Here is a 6,000-nt window from a genome sequence, read left to right on the forward strand (position 1 = left end):
TCTGTAGATTCCAATGTACTATCCTTCTGCCTCAGCCCGAGGAAAGAAGAATGCTGAGATCACAGGCGGGCGCCACCTGGTTATGGAATTCTTTTACTGCCTTACGGTATTACTTTCAAAATAAATGCTCTAAATAAAAGAGTTCCCAAATAAACACCCGTTTAATACTCCATCCTCTGCACTTTCCTTCAGGTCTAGGGAGGGAGAGCAGAGAATGTGTTGTTGGGTTTTTTTGTTTTGTTTTGTTTTTACCGTGTACAACATTACTACCAAGAAAAAGTATGCTTCTGCCTCTAACTTGATAAAGTGAATCACTGTAATATAGTGTTTTTCTATTTGTAAAACATATCACACACTTTCCTAAACTTAGCAAGGAAAGTACTTTTTAGTTGACAACACCCACTAGAATTACAGTTTCTTTTTAAAAGACTTACTGATCTAATTTGCTGCCTTTGAAGTGGACTAAATCTATCCTCATCCCTCCAACTCACTAAATGCACTAGTCTCTGCCTCTGAAGTTTCTGTGCTCTCAGTCATATACAGAAAACGGCTGTCTGACAAAATTAAATAGAAAATTCCAGAAATGAACAATTTATAACTTTTAAATGACTTGTTGCAGTACATTGGTATAATTGTCCTATTTTATCATTAATTATTGTTGATCTCTTACTGTGCCTTAGAAATTAAATTTATCATAAATATAGGAAAAGTCATATAAAGTTCAGTCCTGTCCTTGGTTTTAGATACCTGGTGAACATCTGGGAACATACCAGGCGGATAGGGGGTGACTTCTGTAGTCACCCCGGTCTTACAAAAAAATAAATTTCTAGCTACCACAGGGGAATTAGGCTAGCGTGTTCATTTAAAGGCCATCTCTTAAAAAGGCTTTCCCTCAGACAACCAGACCTCTGTCCCCTGCTAGGAAAAATAGATTAATCTGTTCCTCCTGCTTTTCCTCCTCCTCGCTTCTCACTCCTGGGAACCTTCCACAACAGAAGGTTGTAGCTGCTGTTGCTATCCAAGTGTGCCAACTTCCCTGTTTAGGTGGAACACAACTAACTCAACTTCCAATACAAGCAACCTAGATAATGTAATTATTTGAAACATTAATATTGTACCTCAGTTGGAAAGACAGTTCCCTTATAAAATAGGATTTTTAGGGCCAGGGATTTAGCTCAGTGGTTCTGCCACCTGCCTTGTAAGCACAAGGACCTGAGTTCAATCCCGGTACCAAAATATAAATAAGTAAAAGAGAATTTTTAAAGTTGTTTATTTTTATGTCAGCAATATTTCAGTTAAAAATTAAAAACAGAGGTGTTCCTCAGAGCCCCCCCCCCCCACTGGGGATCGCACTCAGGACCTTATGCTTGAGAGGCCTCTGAGCTAAATCCCCGGCCCCCAGAATTCATTTTAATGATATAATTAAGAAAAATTTGACAGAAAAGAAGAGCAGCTTTGAAGAAACAACGGTTTACAATAAAGGCTAGTCTGTGAAAAGTCATTTATATGTTGTGGTTAAACTAAAAATATACAGAGCAAGGGATGCAGGTCAGCGGAACCGTGCCTGCCTGGCAAGCAGAAGGTCCTGAGTTTGATTCCTGGTACAAAATAAATAAATAAATAAATTATATATATATATATATATATATATATGTATATGTATAGATATGATACAGAGGTTAATTTGTCCTTTGAGACTTGAATCTATTGAGAAGGAAGATAATGTGATAATTCAGCAGGGGGACCAAAAACAGTCAGTGTTTTTTATTTCTAAATTAACAACTATTTTAAAATTTTAACTAGTGAATTGAGCTTTTTTTTCCCTGATCTTGCTGTTTTAAAAATTGTGTTTATGGGCCCAAGGATTTAGCTCAGTGGTTCTGGCGCCTGCCTCGAAAGCCCAAGGTCCTGAGTTCCATCCCTGGTACCAAAAGAAAAATTGTGTTTATGATTGTTGTAATATTGAGATTTATTGTGACTTAGTATAAATAAGATTGAGTCATTATATTGGTTTCAATGTACATAAAAAGAAAAAAATAAATGTACATATGTAATTTAAATTTGAAAGCTTTTTGGGTTTTTTTTTGAGACCGGATCTTGCTATGTAATTGGTAGTTCAGGTTAGCCTTGAACTCACCATACAGCCCAGACTAACCTAGAATTTGTGGCAATCCTGCTGCCTCAGCCTCCCAAATATTGGCATTACAGGTATGTACCACAAAGCCTGGCTTAAATTTCAATCTTAATGTTGAATATTCATTTAATTTAGGGACATTTCTTTTTTTTTTTTTTTTTTTTTGGTACTGGTGATTGAACTCAGGACCTTGTGCTTGTGAGGCAGGGACGGTGCCACTGAGCTAAATCTCCTGCAATTTAGGGACATTTCTGTTAGTACACAAAATGAATAGCATTTTATGAAGTGCCTTAAACTAAAGCTAAAACATTAAGAATGTACTAGTTAAGATAAAGAGCTTACATGTTTAATAGTCATTTGTGCTTAGAAATTAGTATTTCGTACCTTCAAGACAATTTAAACCATCGTTTTATTTTGTATTTTACTTAATTCTAATGTGGAATGCCCAGAAATTTAGACTCTGCTCAGGCCTCCACCACTAAAATTCCTTGAAAATTAAATGAGTCATTTTATGTAAAGTACTTTGTGCGTACCACATAGTAAGTAGTCGATAATTTTTTAAAAATTCATTTTATGAGTGAGCCATTGTGGTGCATGCCTGTAATCCCAGCATTCTGAGAGGCTGAGATCAAAAATTCAAACCTAGGGCCGGGAATTAGCTCAGTGGTTTCGGTGCCTGCCTTGCAAGCGCAAGGACCTGAGTTCGATCCCCAGTACCAAAACAAAAAAAATTCAAACCTAGCCTGGGCAATTTAGTGAGTTAGCAAGACCCTGTTTTAAAATTTAAAACAAAAATTAAAAGGGCTAGGAATATATCTCAGTAGAAAGGCTCAGGGTTCAATCCCCAGTACTACAAAAAAAAATTTTTTTTTTATGTTATGGCTGGGTGTGGTGGTATATGCCCATAATCCCCAGCAATTTGGGAGGCTGAGGCAAGAGGATCACACATTTGAAGCCAGCCTGGAAAATTTAGCAAGGTTCTCTGTCTCAAAATAAAGTTTTAAAAACAGATGAGGATGTAGCTCAGTGGTAGAGGGCTTACCCAGCATATGTGAGCCCTTGAGTTCAATCCCCAGTACAATAAAAAAATGAAATTCACTTTATATATGTCATTATAGTCTTAAAATTCTTGATCAAATAACAATGACAAGCTATCAAATACAATTTTGCTCTGACCATAGAACCTAAAAAACTGTTATTCTTTAGGTCCTATACAGATCAGTTAAAATAATACCTTAGGAATTTCTGAATATATTTTCTAAAGTGCATTATTATATTCTTCTTCCCTTAAATTTCTGTTTTCTTTACATTTGTTTGTTCTGGTTGTTTTGTGGGTTCGGGGCGGCCTTGAACTCACTACATAGTCCTGGCTGGCCTTGAACTCAAAGTAATTCTCCTGACTCAGTCTCCCGAACGCTGGGATTCTAGGTGTGTGCTACCACACCTGTGCTTTAATTTTTTTGAAAACAACATATAAATGTTGGGTTATGATGAATGCTTTTTTTTTTTGGTACTGGGGATCGAACTTGGGTCCTTGCACTTGCAGGGCAGGCGGCATAACCACTGAGCTAAATCCCTGGCCCCTGATGAATGCTTTTTAAAGAGACTACATGCTTTAAAATTGCTCTGGATGCAGAAAAATTATGTGACAAGATCCAACACCCATTCATGATAAAAACCCTACAGAAAATTGGCATAGATGGTCTTTATCTCAATCAGATAAAAGCTGTCTACAACAAACCAACAGCCAATATCATACTAAATGGACAAAAACTGAAAGCTTTCACTCTAAAATCAAGAACAAGACAAGGATGTCCATGGTCACCACTCCTATTCAATATAATTCTGGAAACATTAGCCAGAGCAATTAGATAAAAGAAAGAAATAAAAGGAATAAGGATAGGAAAGGAAGAAGTTAAATTATCATTATTTGCAGATGACATGATACTCTACATAGAAGACCCCAAAAACTCTACCAAAAGGCTTTTCAATTTCATAACCAAATTCAGTGGCATAGCTGGATACAAAATCAACAAACAAAAGTCGTCTGTACACAACAGACTCACAGAGAGAGAAATTAAAGAAACAATCCCTTTCACAATAGCATCCAAAACAATGAAATACCTAGGAATAGAAACTAATAAAGGAAATAAAAGACCTTGAAAATTATAGTTCTCTGAAAAAGGAGATTGAAGAGGATATCAGAAAATGGAAAGATACCCCTTGTCTTTGGATAAGAAGAACAAATAAAATGAAAATGGCCATACTTACAAACTTGTTATACAGATTCAATGCAATCCCAATCAAAATCCCAACACCACATCTCAAAGAATTAGAAAAAACAATCCCAGGGCCGGGGATTTAGCTCAGTGGTTCCACCACCTGCCTTGCAAGTGGGAAGTCCTGAGTTCGATCCCTGGTACCAAAAAAAAAAAAAAAAGAAAAGAAAAAACAATCCCAAAATTCATTTAGAACCAAAAAAGACCTAGACTAGCAAAGGCAATTCTTGGCAACAAAGGCAAAGCAGGGAATATCACAATCCCTGACTTTAAATTATACTAGAAAGCTATGGTAATGAAAACAGCATGGTACTGGTAAAAGAGGATCAATGGAACAGACTAGAGGATGCAGAAACAACTCCAGACATACTCATTCACCTTATCTTTTGTTTTGTTTTGTTGGTACTGGGGATCAAACTCAGGACCTTGCACTTTCAAGGCAGGTGGTGGAATCACTGAGCTAAATCCCTGGCCTCAACCACCTTATCTTTGACAAAAGAGCCAAACACCTTCACTGGAAGAAAGATAGCCTCTTTAATAAATGGTGCTGGCAGGGCCAGGGATTTAGCTTGGTGGTGCCACCTCCCTCGAGAGCACAAGGTCCTGGGTTCAATCCCTGGTACCAAAAAATAGAATAAAATAAGTGTTGCTGGAAAAACTAGCTTTCCACATACCAAAGATTGAAACTAGACCCACATCTTTCACCATGCACTAACCTAAAATCAAAATGAATCAAAGATCTAAATATTAAAACAGAAACACTAAATCTGTTGGAAGAGAGAATAGGTAGAATACTTGAGGACATAAGAGCAGACAGAGACTTCATGAACAAAACCTAGACCACACAGGAAATGCTACAACCAATCAACAACTGGGACCTCATCTTATTAAAAAGCTTTTGCACACCAAGAGAAACCACCAACAGAGCAAAAAGACAACCCACAGACTGGAAAATTTTTTTTACCAGCTATTCATCAGACAAAGGACTATTATCTAGAATATATAAAGAACTAAAAAAAAAATCAGACCCACACCCCCAAATTTAAAAACTCAATCCAGGGCCGGGGATTTAGCTCAGTGGTTCCGCTGCCTGCCTCAAAAGCGCAAGGTCCCTAGTTTGATCCCCAGCATCAAAAAAAAAAACAAAACAAAAAACCTCAATCCAAAAATGGGCATCTGAAATAAAAGGACACTTCTCAGATGAAGAAGTAGAAATGACAAATAAACATATGAAAAAATGTTCAACATCACTGGTCATTCATGAAATGCAAACTAAAGCAATGCTGAGATTCTACCTCACTGCAGAAAGGATGGCTGCTGTCAAGAAATCAACCAATAGGAGCCGGGGATTTAGTTTAGTGGTTCCGCCATCTGCCTCACAAGCGCAAAGACCCGAGTTCCATCCCTGGTACCAAAAAACAAAAAGGATAATCAGCTCTCAATTTGTGACGTCAGGAGTGAAGGAGAATAAGGAATGAGAAATTGAATGTTACAAATATAGAGTTTGGGTTGACTTTTTTTTAAACATTTCTTTTCCTTTTTTTTAGTACTGGGGATGGAACTCGGGACCTTGCACTTGCAAGGCAG

This window comes from Heterocephalus glaber, unplaced genomic scaffold (genome assembly GCF_053883595.1).
Source record: "Heterocephalus glaber isolate CG9 unplaced genomic scaffold, H.glaber_assembly_v1.0 deba00001600, whole genome shotgun sequence".
In the NCBI taxonomy this organism is placed as follows: domain Eukaryota; kingdom Metazoa; phylum Chordata; class Mammalia; order Rodentia; family Bathyergidae; genus Heterocephalus; species Heterocephalus glaber.